The sequence below is a fragment of the Phascolarctos cinereus genome, unplaced genomic scaffold, assembly GCF_003287225.1.
Source record: "Phascolarctos cinereus isolate Bilbo 61053 unplaced genomic scaffold, phaCin_HiC Scaffold_9;HRSCAF=440, whole genome shotgun sequence".
In the NCBI taxonomy this organism is placed as follows: Eukaryota; Metazoa; Chordata; class Mammalia; order Diprotodontia; family Phascolarctidae; genus Phascolarctos; species Phascolarctos cinereus.
The window spans coordinates 207178880-207196951 of record NW_027556402.1 but is presented as its reverse complement, the minus strand read 5'-3'; the positions used below and the strand labels follow the sequence as shown (position 1 = coordinate 207196951).

The 18072-nt window shown below is 37.7% G+C and overlaps 1 pseudogene; it reads right to left on the bottom strand.

The window, feature by feature from the left end:
• Positions 1 to 5109: 5109 nt before the first annotated feature.
• On the bottom strand, positions 5110 to 5475 carry LOC110221125 (small ribosomal subunit protein eS26 pseudogene; annotated as a pseudogene).
• Positions 5476 to 18072: the final 12597 nt, after the last annotated feature.

Sequence of the window (18072 nt, the reverse complement as noted above, 5' to 3'; positions counted from 1 at the left end):
GAAAAGGGGCAAGATATTCAAGGGTTGAATGGTTAGCCATAAGGTCAAGACTATGAAGGGAAGGAAGGAAAGTAGAGCAGGAATGATGTAATGGAAAAAAAGGAGGTGTAGAGGGAGCAGATGAAGAATAGACTTAGGGAAGAGACGTTGAAGTGTAGGAGATTGTGCTTAGAAAGAGAAGGTGCTGTAGTTTGGTCAGCATTCTCCCTCTTTTTTTTTTTTTAGGATAGGCAGTGGGGTTAAGTGACTTGCCCAGGGTCACACAGCTAGTAAGTGTTATGTGTCTGAGGCCGGATTTGAACTCAGGACCTCCTGAATCCAGGGCCGGTGCTCTATCCACTGAGCCACCTAGCTGCCCCCTCCCTCTTTTTTTAAAGTCAGAATGCTGCTAATTATTGCTGACCTGTTAAAGGTCAGCAATAACCTTTAAAAAATTTAATATTATCTTTTGCTTTACATTTCCAGATATATTCCTCACCCCTTCTCCATCCAGAGAGCCATTTCTTATTACAATGAATAAAAAAAGAAAGAGGAAAGAAAGTTCAAAACAAACCAGTGTATGAAGTGATTTTGTGCCATTTGATGCACCCATAGTCCTCTTCTACAAGAAGGGAGAGGGGAATGGTCTATCTTTTCAGGGTTAGGCTTGTTCATTATAATTATAAGGACATAGAGGGTTTTTTCTTCAGAAGACCCTTACATTGTTATCCTTGTAGATTATTGGGTTTTTTCTTTTGGTTCTGCTTACTTCGTTTTGCATCAATTCATTTGTCTTCTGCTTCTTTGTTTACATTAATCATTAACACAATAATATTTTTATTACATTCATGTATCACAATTTATTTATTTTGACATTTTACCTGTTTATTAGATAGCTCCTTTTGATGTAAAAATCCATAGCTTTGAAATAGTAAAAGTATTACACTTGAGGATATATGAAGCATAAATATCTTAGTCAGTAGTCCACCTGAGTGGGATTGAGACCACCTGCCCAAATAAAAATTCAGAGGTTTCTCTCAGTAGAAACAGAAGTTTTATTCTAGCAAGTCTTGAGCGAGAATTGGGCATCACCTACCCAGGGTGGACTGGAGTAGGGAGGCAGGATACAAGCAGCAAGCAAGCAGTTATATACTCTTAGACAAACAATTCTAAGACACCCCCCCCACACACACACACCCTTTTACCTCAATCTCTTTATCCTCTTTGGTTGAGGTAAGAGACCTTACATTCTACCCAGAAACTAAGAGATACATTTTACCCAAAACAAGCTTGGGAGCTAGAAGATTGCCTAATTTGGCAAAGATAAGGCTAGGGTGGTGGTTACAAAACAAGGCAGGGGGTGGGTAACAGGTGTATGACCCGATCACATGATTTACAGGAAAATGAAACTTGGGCCCAGCTAATGCTTTAAGCCTTAACTAAATTTTGGGGCATAGCTTCCATTTCATGTGAAAAACTTTCACTTGTCCCCCACACACCTAATTTTGGAAGGCTTGTTTCTTGCCTTCCTAAAATAAGTCCTTATAATAGTTATGAGAAATTCAGATTTTGTTTGCCTCAATCAGATGAAATGCTCTTCAAATAAAAAAATAATAAATTATGGAAACCTAACCCTTGTCTAAGAATGTCAGTCTAGACTAAGGTTTAGATAGATAAAGAATCCAATTAAGAAAAATACAAAAATATCCATACTTGTCATGTACCAAATTCTTAGAAGTATTTTCAGCTAAACAACTCCATATAATAAACTTTATTAATATTTTGTGAAAAGTGATAAATACGTGATAATAGTGTTTCTTTAAAAACTTCAGTCACCAAGTCATTTACAGTAGGTACTTCTCCATCATTATTTTAATTCTAAATTAAAAGGTTTTAATTTACTTTAAGGTGGTTCTTGGTCTATTTTATTCTTCCTGACAGATTCTAGTCTTTCAGATGCTCTTAAAATGAAGATTCACTCCTCATTCTTGAATTCTGCTTTTCTCCTTGAATTACTGCATGTTTTCTCCTGTCTCTCCCTTTCTCTTAAAAACTACACTCTCTACTTCTGATCCCGTCCAGACTATACTCTCACGTTCTTGAGCAGCGCCAGGCCCCAAGAGCAGGGAGAGGGCCAATGCACTGGGGAGCGGTAAGGCTGACATTGTCTCTGGCCGGAGACACAGCGGTGAATGGGGCGAGCAGGGAGGAGGTAGGAAAGGAGGGAGGGCCACCACAATTTATTTAGCCCTTCCCCAGTTAATGGGTATTTATTTTGTTTCAGTTCTTTGCTGTTATAAAAACTGCTGCTATAAATATTTTTGGTGTATACAGGACCTTTCCTTCCATCTCTGACTTGCTTGAAGTATACAGTATTGGATTCTTCTTTAAAAAATTCTTTTTTATTATGAATTTGACAAACATCAGTAAATAAAAACATGTCCTTATTCAAAGAAGTACAAAACTAGAGGATTGTGTATGACACTGTGAAACTCTTATTATGTAGATGATTTAAACTCAGCAGATCTGAAACAGATTCCCTGTTTTTCCCCCCTCAAACTCATCTTTCTTCCCAACTACACTGTTGCTGTCAAAAGCACCACCATCCTTATCATCCTTATTAAACATACAGGCTTATAACCCAGGTGCCGTCTTTGACTCCTCTATCTCTTACTTCCCGTATCCAACTTGTCAAAATCTGTCAATTCCACCTTCACATCTCTCATACCTACCTCCCTTCTCTCACACTGCCATTACTCTTGTGCAGGTTTTCATTACCTCACACTTGATCTATTGCAATAGCCTTCTGGCTTCTGGTCTCCCTGACTTGTCTCTTCCCATTCAGTTCCAGCCTTCACATAGCTACCAAAATGATCTTCCTACTAAACATGCAGATCTGACTGTAACCTTTCTATTCAGTAAAATCCAGTTGCTCCCTGTTACATCTGGGATCAAATATAAAATCTTTTTTTTTTCAACATTTATTAAATTTTTTTCTTTTAGTTTAGTATTTTTTCCCCAGGTACACGTAAAAACAATTTTTAACATTCGCCTTTAAAACTTTGAGTTCCAAGTTCTCTCTCTTCCTCCCTCCGCATCTCCTACCCCCATTGAGAAGGGAAGAATTCAGTATAGGTTATACATGTATAGTCATGCAAAACATTTCCACAATAGTCATATTTTGAAAAAAAAAAGACAAAAAAACTCAAGAAAAATAAAGTTTAAAAAGTATTCTTCAATCTGCATTCAGATACCATCATTCTTTCTCTGGGTATGGATAGCATTTTTCGTCCTAAGTCCTTCAGAGTTGTTTTGGATTGTTGTATTGCTGAGAATAGCTAAGTCATTCACAGCTGATCATCTTACAATATTGCTGTTACTTTGTACATAGCACATTTCACTTTGCATCAGCCCATGAAAGTATTTCCAGGTTTTTCTGAGAGAATCCTGCTCATCATTTTTTATAGTACAATAGTATTCCATCATAATCACATACCACAACTTTTCGGCCATTCCACAATTGATGGGCATTCCCTCAATTTTTAATTCTCTGCCCCCAGAAAAGAGCCAGTATAAATATTTTTGTACGTATAGGTCCTTTTCCTTTTTTTTATATATATGATTTTGGGATACAGACTTAGTAGTGCTGGATCAAAGGGTATGCATGGTTTTATAGCCCTTTGGGCATAGTTCCAAATTGCTCTACAGAATGGTTGCATCAATTCACCACTCCACCAACAGTGCATCAGTGTCTTCTTTTTCCCACATCTTTCCAACATGTCATTTACCTTGTTTATCCTATTAGCCAATCTAATAGGTATGAATTAGTACCTCAGAATTGTTTTAATGTGACTTTCCTTGGTCAATAGTGAGTTAGAGTATTTTTTCATATGGCTGTAGATAGCTTTGATTACTTAATCTGAAAACTGATCATATCTTTTGATCATTTATCAATGGGGGAATAGCTCTTATTTTTATAAATGTGACTCAGTTCTCTATGTGTTTGAGAATTGAGACCTTTATCAGAGAAACTTGCTTCAGAATTTTTTTCACAGTTGCTATTGCTAACTGTATTTCCCTCCATCCTTTTCCCCTCACCGTGTTTATTCTGTTCTCTCTCTCCTTTTACACTGTCTCTCCTCAAAAATGTTTTGCTTCTGACTATCCCCTTCCCTAATCTGCCCTCCTATCACCCCTCCCTCTCTTATCCCCTTTCCCTCCTCCTTTACATATGGTACAATAGATTTCTATATCCAATTGAGTATATATGTTATTCCCTCTTTGAGACAGTTCTTATGAGAGTAAGGTTCGCTTATTCCCTGTCACCTCCCCACTCTTCTCCTCCACTGTAAAAGCTTTTCCTTATCTCTTTTATGTGAGATAATTTACCCCATTCTACCTCTCCCTTTCTCTTTCCCCCCAGTACATTCCTCTCTTACCCCTTATTTTTTTTAGATATCATCCCGTCTTATTCAACTCACACCTGTGCCCTCTGTCTATATATACTCCTTCTAACTACCCTACTAATGAGAAGGATTTTAAGAGTTATAAATATCATCTTTCTGTGTGGGAATGTAAACAGTTTAACCTTATTAAGTCCCTTATGATTTCCCTTTCCTGTTTACCTTTTCGTGCTTTCCTTGAGTATATCTGAAAGTCAGATTTTTTTATTCAGCTCTTGTCTTTTCTCAAGAATACATTAAATTCCTCTGTCTTATTGAATGTCAATTTTTTCCTCTTATGGATTAGACTGTTTTGCTGGGTAGGTAATTCTTGGTTGTAATCCCAGCCCCTTTTGCCCTTCAGAATATCATATTCCAGGCCCTCTGATCCTTTAATGTAGAAGCTGCTAAATCTTGTGTTATCCTGACTGTGGCTTCATGATATTTGAATTGTTTCTTTCTGGGTGCTTGCAATATTTTCTCTTTGACCTAGGAGCTCTGGAGTTTGGCTATAATATTTCTGGCAGTTTCTGTTTTAGGATCTCTTTCAGGAGGTGATCGGTGGATTCTTCCAATTTCTATTTTATCCTCTGGTTCAAGAATATCAGGGTGGTTTTCTGTGATAATTTCTTTCTTTCTTTTTTTTTTTTTAAAGGTTGACCAACCATTTTATTTTCCTCTGATCAGTTCAGGCATGTTGATGGACAGATGGCTCTTTACATAAGCTTTGGTCTGGAGGCAGCACCAGAGGTCTGAAGTGGGGTGGATGTCTGATCTTTCGTGCCTCACGGGACTGATTCCTCACTACCTTGCTGTGGATCGTGCAGCTCACACAGTAATGCAGTTTCACATGCAGTTTGGGCAGCACATAGGAGTTGAAGACACAGGCCTTGGAGATGTCCCTGATGGCTGCGGCTTCCACGATGTTGTGGATGACGAACTTCTTGAGGGCCTTGTCCTTGGGCATGTAGCGGGTGCAGTTGGTGCAGTGGATGGGCTGCATGTGGCTGTAGCCCTTCTTGGCGCGCCTGTTGTTCCTCCCCTTCTTGGTCATTTTGAAAGCCAGGAACTGAAAAAGTGATAATTTCTTGAAAGATAATGTTTAGGTTCTTTTTTTGATCATGGCTTTCAGTTAAATCTTTTTTTTTTTTGGGTGAGGCAGTTGGGGTTAAGTGACTTGCCTAGGTTCACACAGCTAGTTACTCCAGTCATTTTTAAATTCTTTCTCCTGGATCTATTTTCCCGGTCAATTGTTTTTCCATTGAGATATTTCACATTGTCTTCTAGTTTTCATTCCTTTGGTTTTTTTTAGTTTATTTTTAGTTTTCAACATTCACTTCCACAAGATTTTGAGTTCCAAATTTTCTCCCCATCTCGGCCCCCCCCCAAAATGGCATGCATTCTGAATACCCCTAATCTGCCCTCCCTTCTGTCTCTCCCCTCCTCTTATCCCCTTCCCCTTCAATTTTCCTGTAGGGCAGGATAGATTACTATACCTCATTTCCTGTATTTCTTATTTCCCAATTGCATATGAAAACAATTTTTTAACATGTGTTTTAAAAAATTTTTGGTTTCAAATTTTCTCCATTCCTCCCTCTCCACCCACCTTTATTGAAAAGGCAGGCAACTCGATACAAGTTATACATGGGTAGTCCATGCAAAACACTTCCATAGTAGTCATGTTGTGAAAAACTAACTATATTTCCCTTAATCCTATCCCTCCCCCTATTTATTCTGTTCTCTCTTTTGACCCTGTCTCTCCTCAGAAGTGTTTGCTTCTGATTACTCCCTCCCCCAATTTGCCCTCCCCTCTATCATCCCCCTGCTTTCTTGTCTGCTTCCCCCTATTTTCAGTAGGGTAAGATAGATTTCCATATCCAATTGAGTGTGTATGTTATTCCCTCCTTAAGCCAAATCCTATGAAAATAAGATTCACTCATTCTCTCACCTTCCCGCATTTCCCCTCCACTGTAAAAATCTTTTCTTGTCTGTTTTATGTGAGATAATTTACCCCGTTCTACTTCTCTCCTTTTCTCCTTCTTCTAGTATAATCCTCTCTCCCCCCTTAATTTTATTGTGCAGATATCACCCCTTCATCTTCAACTCACCCTGTGCCCTCTATCTATCTATCTGCATATAAATACATATAATTTTTTTCCTCCAACTACCCTAATACTGACAAAGGTCTCATGAGTTATAAATATCATCTTTTCATGCAGGAATGTAAACAGTTCAGCCTTAATAAGTGTCTTATGATTTGTCTTTCCTGTTTACCTCTTCATGTTCCGCTTGAGTCTTGTATTTGAAAGTCAGATTTTCTATTCAGCTCTGGTCTTTTCATCAAGAATGCTTGAAAGTCTTCTATTTCACTGAATATTCATATTTTTCCCCTGAAGGATTATGCTCAGTTTTGCTGGGTAGGTGATTCTTGGTTGTAATCCTATCTTCTTTGCCCTCTGGAATATTACATTCCTCTGGTCCCTTAATGTAGAAGCTGTTAAATCTTGTGTTATCCACAGTATTTGAATTGTTTCTTTCTGGCTGCTTGCAGTATTTTCTCCTTGGCTGGGAACTCTAGAATTTGACTACAATATTCCTAGGAGTTTTCCTTTGGGGATCTCTTTCAGGAGGTGATTGGTGGATTCTTTCAATTTCTATTTTGCCCTCTGGTTCTAAAATGTCAGGGCAGTTTTCCTTGATAATTTCTTGAAAGATGATGTCTAGGCTCTTTTTTTGATCATGGCTTTCAGACAGTCCAATAGTTTTAAAATTATCTCTCCTGGATCTGTTTTCCAAGTCATTTGTTTTTCCATTGAGATATTTCACATTGTCTTCTATTGTTTCTTTCTTTTGAATTTGTTTTACAGTGTCTCATAAAGTCTCATAAAATAAAAAACACCACAGCTGATGTTGCCATCATGTACACTCCAGGCCAGCATCACAGACATCTCCTTCCAATGACCTAAGTTGTCCTGGGCTGGAAGAATGTCTTACCCTGATCTTTTGTTGGCGCTGTCACTCCAGAATTTGTTTTGAGGTGTTTTTTAAAAGTGTTTGGAGGGGAATGTTGGGAAAATTCAGCTGTAGTGCTTTCTCTACTCCACCACCTTGGTTCTGTGCCCCTTTCCCCAGTAGCTTTTTCAACTAATTAAATTTTTAAAAATAACTGATTTTCCAAATTTCTTTTGTTTTTAATTTTAAAAAATTATTTCTTTCATCATTTTTTAAATTTGCATGTCCAGTGTATCTGATCTTTCTTTCCTGTGTGTCCTAAGAACTGCTTTGCCTTATTCTCTAAAATTTGGGTGTTGATTTTTTTAAATTAAATTACCCATTTTTTGAATAATTTCTTTTATCTACCAGTCTTAATATTAAGATTAATTTCTTTTTTAAATGGAATCTTTCATTCAAATGCTCATAATCACATAATGTGTTATGATTAGTAAAGAATAGGTTTGAATACATTTTCTTTTGCTCTGTGATTGGTCCGTTTTTTGTTCTGGCGCCATGCTCAGCTGAATAATATGTATTTTCTTTTGTCTTCTCAGTAATTGCCATTTATCATAGGCATTTATCATATCTAACTTTACTAAAATGCCACCCAGGTCCTTAACTTTTATTCTTTTATCTTTATTGTTAGGTTTGTCTAGTTGTAAAAGGGCATGTTGGGCCAATAATTATAGTTTTGCTATTTTTCCACTAATTAGGTTAATTTTTCCTCTGAGTACTTCAGCACTATACTTTTTGGGGGGATATGTGTGTAAGTATTGATACTGTTTTATTTTCTGTGGTGCTTTCAAGCGTATAACATTTCCTTGCTTAGTCTTTTTTTTTTAATTTTTAGTTTTGAATTTTCTCTCTTCCTTTACCCCTCTCCCCGTTTTGAGAAGGCAAAAAATATGATACCCATCACATATATGAAGTAATGTAAAATATATTTCCACATTAGCTTTGTTGCAAAAAGACCCCAAAAACCAAGAAAAAATCAAGAAAATGATAGAAAAAATGTTTCAGTCTGTACTCAAGAGTTCATCAGTTTTCTATGGAGGTGGAGAGCATTTTTCACCAAGAGTTTTTTGGAACTGGCAGGGATCATTATATTAATTAGAGTAGCTAATCCTTTCACAGTTGATCATTATAATAGTGTTCTTACTGTGTACAGTGGTCTCTTGGTTCTGCTGACTTCACTTTGCATCAGGTGATATGTCTTCCCAGGTTTTTCTGAAACCATTCCACCTGCATTATTTTTTATAGTATATTATTCCATCATAATTATAACTTGTTCAGATATTCCCCATTCAGTGGGGCATCCCCTCAATTTCCAATTCTTTCCCACCACAAAAGAGGTGCTAAATTTTTGTACATATGGGAACTTTCTCTTTCATCCCTTTGGGGGCACAGACCTATAGTCTTGCTGGGTAAAGAGGTGTGCACAGCTTGATAGCACTGCTTATGACTCCTTTAACTATTATTTATTTTTACTGTTGCCTTGAGATGCTATTTGTTCCCCCTGCTTTTAATTTGCTTGAAACATAATAAGTTTTGTGCTAGTCTCTCAGTTTAACTCATTGAAGTTTTATGTATCTATATATCAAGGGTGTTACTTGTAAGGGATAGAGAGATGAAATGTGATTTCACTGGTTGAAGGCACTCCGGATAAAGAAACTCCCTTTATCAGTTCAGATTGGTACCTTCTCTACAACCTGTCTTTCTTTCTGAGTTGTTTGGAGTGCTGAGATAGGATGACTTGTCCAGGGTCATGTAACTTGGTTTTCTGTTCTGAGGTCCATTCTCTAACCAGTGTGCTGTGTTGCCTCTCTTGAGACCTCCATGTGCTGTAATACCTTTTTTCCCTTTGCCCCCACTTCCTCTCTTTGCAAAGAAGGTGGTGGAGAAAAATAAAAGGATGTTAGCAATGTATAATTAGAGTGGTCTCCTATATTCTTCTGCCATTCCTCTTTTCACAAAACCCTGACTGATCTTTGGTTTTTGTACTTTTTTTCTCTTTTTAATCATGACATATCTTCCAAAGTTGAAGTTTGTTTTGCTTGTAATTTCCCTGTATTTTTTCTGCCTTCTTAAACCAGTTTCCCTTTTTCTTTTTGAATCCTTGCTGATATTAATGTATTTTGACACCAACATTGGTGCATGCGTGTGCATGTTTATGTTTGTGTGATAAGTCTTCCTTTGTGTGGCTCATGAGTGAATCCATTTCCACTTTTTCCTCCATGTTTTTATAGTCTGGATTTGTACCACAGCTGTTTGCATGTTTTTTTTGAAATTTAATGGCTGTGTGACTCTGGGCAAGTCACTTAACCCCGATTGCCTCACAGAAAAAAAAAAGCTCCAGAAAGGGGTCACAAGGAGTTGGACACAATTCAAACAAGTTTGTATCTCCAGCATTAAGTTCCGTGATTAGCACATGATGGAGAATGCTGAACCTGAGTTCAAATCACATCTCAGACTAGCTGTGTGACCTAGGGCCAGTCATGTAACCTGTCTGCATTAGTTTCCTCATTTGTGAAATGGGTACCTACTTACAAGTTATTTGTGAGAAATGAGATTATTTGTAAAGCACATTGCAAACCGTAGTGTTATATAAATGCTTATTATGTCATTGTTTAGCTTCTTTCAGCTATGATCTGATTTTCCTCCTTTTCTCATTCTCCTTTCATTTCAGATCCAAATGGCTGATTCTTATACTTTTCTCCCTCATTTTAATTTTCCTTTTATAATTTGCCCTCTGTAGTTGAAATTGGTTTTATTATTATTTAAATAATTTATTTACAATTGTTAACTCTATCCTCCTTAAATCTCATTTCTGCCTGTCCTTATTTTCCTGTTGCATCTAATATATTTTGTACATCAAACTTTGTGTTCAGACCTTCTTTAATTGGTTCAGATATGAAGTTCATAAGATGGTCTATCCTTTTATCCTAACCTTCCATGTTTATATACTTTTTTGGGGGGGGTAGGCAGTGGGGTTAAGTGACTTGCCTAGGGTCACACAGCTAGTGTTATGTGTTTGAGGCTGGATTTGAACTCGAGTCCTCCTGAATTCAGGGCCGGTACTCTATCTACCATGCCACCTAGCTGCCCCATGCTTATATACTCTTCTAGCACATCTCTATTAAGAGAAATATTAAGTCCTATATTCTGGAAAATGTCCACCATTCTTCCCACCCCCTCCTCATTTTTATTCACAGTTAAAAATTATTGTTGATTGTAAATTTTTTTTTTGCACCTTATTATTTCATATTCCAGTATTTCTATTCCTTTATTGTAGTTGCAACGTGGTCTTGTGTGATCTTGTGATTCCCTAGTATTTTGAATTTTTTTCCTGGCTACTTGCAGTATTTTTTCTTTGCCCTAGAAGCTTTGGATTTTGGCTTAAGACATTCCGGATAGTGACTAGTTTTCTTTCCATTTTTGTTTTGCCCTCTGGTTTCCTTTTGCAATTTCTTTGAATACAATTCCTTGTATCAGCTTTTTCGCTTGGTCATGGTTTTCAGGGAGTCCTGTGATTCTTAAGTTCTGTCTCTTGTATCTATTTTTGAGGTCATTGATCTTGATAATGGATACCTCACATGCCTTTCTAATTTTTCAGTCTTTTTATTGCCTCACTGAATTCTAGTTGTTCCATTCTGTTTTTCAGAAGTCTACTATTTTCCACCTCCTATTCTAAGAAATTTTTTTTCTGATTTTTTTTTTAAAAGCAGTACAATATATGTGTGTATTTACCTGGTAAGAGGCTTCATTTCATTTCTTCTATCCATGTTTGGAATCCTACCTCTTCCAAGGCTGTATTTATGCTTATCTTGTTCTTTTCTAAAGGGTGTTACCTTTAGGGCTTTTCTTGACCTATAGTATTTCTTCATCGTGTAAGAAGTTTTCTTCTTCTTACTGCAGCCTTAGTTTCTATGTTGGGATTTTGTGCCAGGTCAAGCTTTGTTTCATTCGTTCAACACTTAAGACCAGAGCCAAGCTGCCCCATCTATCCCTTCTCTTATCTGGATATTCATCTTTTACTGGAATTCTGAGTGGGGTGGCTGGATCACCCTAGTCTCCCTCCTTTCCTTACTCTTCAACTTTGCTTTGGGACAGGGACTTGGACCAGGTCCTCTTTCTGCCTTATTTCCTAGCTTCTGTATCCATATCCTGTTGGGCCAATACGGGTGCTGGCCTTAACCCGTCTATACTTAGATGTGGCGAACTCCCTGTTGCAGCCCTGTCAGACCCCAAAAAGAGATCTGCCATCCTGCAGGATTCAGGCTTACAGGAGGGCTCTGCCTGGGTTATATGGGGCACCTTTACCTCATCTTTCTCCTTGTAGTCACCTGGAAGTTTGCTTTGTGTCTTGCACTATCCCTGACCAGATATCTGCTATCTCACTAGCATTAGGCTTCCCAAAGCACTCCTGATCACAGTTTCCTCAGGACTTTTCTGGTCTTCTTTTCTAATACTGGATTAGTTGGAGGTTTATTGGTTTTTCTCTTTGGTTCTGTTGGATTACTGCTTCTTCTGGCACCTTTTATACTCTTTGCCTGGGGCTTTTTTGAGAGGAGCGTGGTTTGGCTAGAAGTTTTTGTGTTGTTATCTTTGCTGAAAGTCCCTACTGTCAGTATTTTAAAGTGACCTTTTTCTGCTTATGTCAGACAAGTTCCTGATTATTAAAGATCCCAGGTTCTAATGTGCAGAAAGAATAATCTTTTTCCTTTTCAGGGCTTGTATAGAATAAAAGGTCTTCCTTAGTGTTCCTTGTGTTTTGGGAAAGGATGGTATCTTAGATGTTTTGAAGGTAACTCTGAATACTGAGGGGGTGGCTCTTTTAAGAAAGAGTGCAGATCCTCTCTGGGAGACTCAGCAAGAACTGAAGTTGTAAAGTCGTTTAATGTCCTCTCACTAGAGAAAAGGACTTGTACCTCCTTTAATATGTAGCAGTTAAATCTTTTACTTGATCTGTGAGGAAGCACCAAATAGAAAGCAGCAATATAAAAACTATGAAGAAACTCCAGTCTCCCAGTTGTTTGCATACTAATGTTGGATGCTATCTTGTATAATCATTGTATAGTCAAGTAGATCAAGCACTTGAGGTTCAATCAACTCCCTGCCTTGTATGTGCTGCATTTGCTCTTTGGTCCAGGATCTCTGAATTTGTTATTTTTGTTAGAGAATTCCTGGTTAGTTCCTTGACACAAACCATCAGCTCTATTGATAACCTTATGTTTTATGTTTAAAGTGTTAGCGTGCACGCACCCCCCCCCCCTTATACTGCCTCTGCCTCTGGTCTGTAGGATTTAATGTTCTGTATATCCAAGTGAGGTTATTCACATACATGAACCATGTGGGGTTTTTTATGCTTAAATTTATGCAAACACTTTTTCTAAATGTGAAACCAGTACCAATACCAAATAAACGATGAATAGCTCTGGAGCTCTGACAAATTATTAGAGTTCAGATATTCCAGCCGCTGCCAATTGTTAGCCATATGACCTGCGGCAAATTGGATTTCATCTGTAAAATGGGAAGGCTGAATTAGATGAATTTTAAGGATCCTTTCCAGTATGCTAACATTTTGTGAATTGTCTTTAAGGTGAAAAACATACTCCCTTACTAGATTGGGGGAATAATTAACTTGTATCATATCTTCTTAATCCTTTCCATTGGGAGGGGTTTATCATATGTTTCATTTATCTGAAGAACTGAAGGAGTAATCAGTCTGGGTTGAATTAGTTCTTAAAACTCACTTTTCCTTAATCATCTTGGTTATTATTCCTTCAGTTCTTTGGTTTTTTTTTTAAGAGGGAGAGGTATGAGCTCTCCTTTCACTGGAACAGATCACAACCCCAAGGTAGCTCAAGTTGTCTTGCCCAGAAAATTAATATTTTATGGTCTGCCTGGCAAAGAACCTCTTCAAATTTAGCTACTAGGGAGGTCCTAGACATCAGGAACTTGTGCTCACAGACTTTTCAACCTCTTAGGATACTCTAGAACTGTTTGCCCAAGGGCATAGTCATTAAGAACCAGAGGTCCCTTCCATATCACAGTGAAGACTAGATCATATTCTTAGATGTAATTATGCTGCCCAAAGAGTTATGTTAGTGTTCCATAAATTGAAGAATAAAATGCCAATTTTGTACATCACTGTATAGTCCTCTTGACTTGGTCCAATAGACCATGCTACGTTTTATTCACATTAGCCTCATTTAGATTTTTAAGAGCATGTCACCTGTCCTGTTCATCCTACAACTGAGTTTTAAGTGCATGTTTATACAAATTCTAAGAGACAAAGCCTGAATACAGGTTCCTTAACTTCTTCCAATGTTAATCAGTTGGTTCACATAGCTCAATTTATGAAACACTAAACTTTAAAGTTAAGAGTTGTTGTAGTTAGTAGAATAAGGAGTTACCAAAACCCCTTAAGCTCTTTAAAGAGACAGGTAGACTTTTATAGATACTAACAGAAGAGACACACAACTGTGAAGAAGGGCCCGACTATTCCTACTTTGACCCAGTTTGGTTCAGCACATCTGGAAATGGTGTCCATTTGTAATACCTATAAAAAGTTAGAGCTAACGATGGAAAGATGATTTGAAAACATAAATGATAGCCATCAAGTACTCCTCTGTTCTCTGTCTGTACCAGTAAGCACCCTCAGTGTAAAGATTATGAACCTTGATGGTAGCTGTTTCTTACTTCACTAAGAGTAGAAAAAGTAAAGTAGCCTGGGGAATTGTGCACAAAGTACAATAGAGGATATTTTAATCTGAATTTACATTTTAAAAAAGCCTTGCCTCTACTTCATGCTGGTTTCTCAACAGCTTATTTAAACCAATGTTACACATTATGGGAAACAAATGTGTTTTAATTTATAGAATGTTTTCTTGAAAAGCTATCTATTGATTGCCGTTGAAAAAAATGGAGATGGCATTCTCACGGGAAAAAAAAAGCCTCAGCACTTACATGGAGCCAAAAGGGACAATAAATATTATCACTGTAATGAAAAAAGCCATTTTCCTAATGCTAATATTGTTAACGCTTTGTTATACACCCCTTGTAGATATGTGGATATAGTAGTATGACTGGTAGAAAGTGCCTGGGACCAAATTTACTCTCAGTGTGGCTTTAAAAAAATAAAATGCAAACATGTCTTAAATGCCAGTTGAGTACAGAAGTACTGGGAGTTTAGATAAAATATAGTCCCTGTTGTTAAGGTGCTTATAGTCTTGTTGAGGTTTAAACAAATACAGATATTAATACACAGTATTACACAAATGAGTTTTTTAAGAAAGTGTTACAATGAGCTCTAAGAAGGAAGGCCATTAACAACTAGAAGGACAAAGGAAGATTTGCTGGAGATGGAGTGAGTACAGCATCATGTAGTAGAAAGGGTACTGGGCTTAAAGAGTCAAAAGAAAGCTAAATTCTAATCCCTTCTTTAACACTGGCAGACACTGTGATCTTAGGGAAATCACTTCAACCTAATGAAGTCTGTTTCCCCACCTGTAAACAGTCTTATTTATGATTTTCACAAGAATCCAATGAAAATGTATGTAAAGCTCTTTCTAAACTTTAAAGTGCTATATAGATGTCAGTTATTTTATTATTCAAGGTACAACTGTAGCCAGAGTTAAATGTAGTCCATATGGAATAAGTTCTAGTGATAAGGATTTGACATGTATGTGTATTTATACTCTGTTCTTACTAGACCTCTTCTGGACTATTGTGTAATTATCAGTACAATAGTTTTTAAGGGAATCCCTGGTTCCAGTAGGGAAACCAGGATGGTGAAGGGCCTCAAGTTCATGACATATAAAAATCAGCTGAAGGAACTGGGGATGTTTAGCATAAAAAAGACACACATTGAGGCATAATTGTCCCAATTAAACTTGCTTGATTAGGCTTTAGAGAGCAGAACCAAGAAAAATGAATGAAGATTGCACAGAGTTTTACAAATTTAAGCTATATAATCAAGATCAGTCTCCTATCAGAGCTAGCCAAAAGTGGAATTGATTGCCTCTGTAGATGGTGAGCTCCCAGACCACGGAGGTTTCAAGCAGAGGCTAGATGACAGATGGTAATGGGAATCCCTTCTAATTCCCAAATTAGGTGTGGTACTATCATGTTGTTATGAAATTTTGAGGGAAACCATCTTCTAAAGTGAAACAAGCCACTAAATAAATCAGGGGCTCTAAGTATGGGAAAATGGGTAGTTTAAGAAAAGAGAGAATAAATGATCTTAAATAGTCATTGTGGGAAATGATGAATTAGGAAGGATAGAGTAGAACTGTTGAAAGTCAGTAAGGGAACTCAGATTATGAATCATGATTTACAGGGCATAAAATCTGGCTGACATTATGACTCCTCTGGCAATGTTCAGTAAATCAAATGGCTGGAGTTCCTCAGGAAGGAAGATTATGAGCTGCTAGGGAACAGCAGAAAGACTGATGGTCAAGGGACTCTTATGAGATAAAATATACATTTTTATATGCATTGATATCATCTGTCCCTTCCACTGTTCTCTCATCACTGAACAAAAAAGCAAAACTCTTAAAAGAATTCATGCTTAATCTTGCTGTGTCCAAAACGATGTCTCTCTCTATTTAAAGTTCATCATCGCTCTGGCAGGAGGTATGTGGTGCACTTCATCTTCAGTCTTCAGGTCTTTAAATGTGTTTTTCTCTACAGTGTTGTCACTGAACACTTTTTTCTCCTTGATTTGTTCATTCTACTCTTTATTAGTCCACAAAGGTCTTCTTGTTTGCTCTTAAAACTGTGCATTTTGTCATTTCTTATGTCCTAGCAATACTCCATTACATTTATATACCATGATTTGCTTAAATTATATTCCAGTTTTTTGCTACTGTGGAAAGAGTTGCTATAAATATTTTTGTACATATAGGTCCTTTTCTTCTTTCTTTGTTCTGTTTGAGTCAGAGGCCTAGTAGTGGGTCAGAGGACATGCATAGTTAGGTCACTTGATCATAGTTCCACCACACTGCTTTTCAGAATAACTGAGCAGTTTACATCACACAGCACTAGTGTGATGAAGTATTTAAGTGGTTAACCAGGGGCCGAGGAGCCTCAAAGTGAGACCTGGAATGGATTAAGGGATCAAATGCTACAATAACCACAGAGAGTAGAGCGTGGGAGAGGCAGCAGGAAAAGACATTAGAATTTTAGAATATAACTTCAAATCTATCCTGCCCTACAGGAAAATAGAAGGGGAAGGAGATAAAAGAAGCAGGGGAGGTGATAGAAGGGAGGGCAGAGAATGCATGCTGTCTTGGGGTGGGGAGAAAATTTGGAACTCTAAATCTTGTAGATTAAAAATAGATTAGATGGCAAAAAATTTAGTCTTGTAGACTAAAAATAAATAAATGAAACCACATTCTTCCATGGAGCTGGGGGTGGGGGGCGCAGAGAAGAAGAGTATAACTTCAAGGTCCCAGTTCCTGGAATTCTAAAGAGATGACGAGATTCTGATTTGTGACTCAGTGGCCAAAAAGGGGAAAAAGTAAACTGAAGGCAAGTTGTTACTGAGATTCATTATGAATACCTAACACTCCCTAAGGATGACAGGTGAGAACAGGGTAAAGAGGAAGACAGAACGAGATAGATCACAGCAGCAAGGCTGGAGAGAAGCTCATATAAGGGTATTGCAAGGAATATCAAAGTAAAGGTTTACCTAAATGGTGTAGAAGCTGCTGTGTTGGAGCATGACGAACACATGCTCATGCCTCCTCTTAACTGCGAGGCAGAAGAAAATTTCAGTCACCAGTGAAGGGAGATGCAAGGGACATCTTGTCCTTCATTTTCCATTAAAGTGAGAGGGGAAGAAGGAACACGAGTTGAAAACTTTGATCATGTAAAAAGTTTCCAAAAGGCACAGCAGAATGAGATTGGTAATAGGTGAATGAGGCTGGAGTGGAGCTAGGGGAAGAGAGGAGGAGTGTTGAGAATACAATTGTGACATGTTTTCTTTCCAGAATTGATAAGGTTTGTACTGTTAATCCTAGTTTGGTAGTGCATGAAGACATTAAATGTCTTCAAGTATGCTGTGGCATTTTGAATGAGGAACCCAAGCAGGCTTCTAAAGAGCTTTTAGCCATTTTGAATGAGGATACGCAGACCGAAATGAACACAGCCCCTTTGATCTCTAAAATGGTTTTGGAATAGATTATCTGATCTAAGGTGCCTTCCAACTCTTAACTGTTTGTGATTCTATGAGTTGCCTGAGCTCTGAAGACTTCTCCAACATGTATTAGAATCTGTGAGACGCTACATAGCATAAAATAATCATGGGGGCCCTACTTGGTCCATTCTCACTGCTGTACTAGAATAGTATTAGATTACAAGGGGCATGGTCTCAGGGGTCACTAGCCTGGTGCTTTCAGCAGTATAGAGACAGGCAGTGGCAGCAGCCTTTGTACAAGCAGTAAGGTACAATTGGCTAAATTACAATTACTATGTAGTTTATCATCATGAAATATCAACTGCTGTAATGGAAATTCCTGTGCACAACTCTAACTTAAGAGTAACTCACAGTGGGTGGTGTAGTTGTTTTATTGGCTGGAAGCTGGACCATATTAATGAGTTTTCCTGGATTAAGACACACTTTTCCTTGATGCCAGAAGAAGGAAGAAAAAAA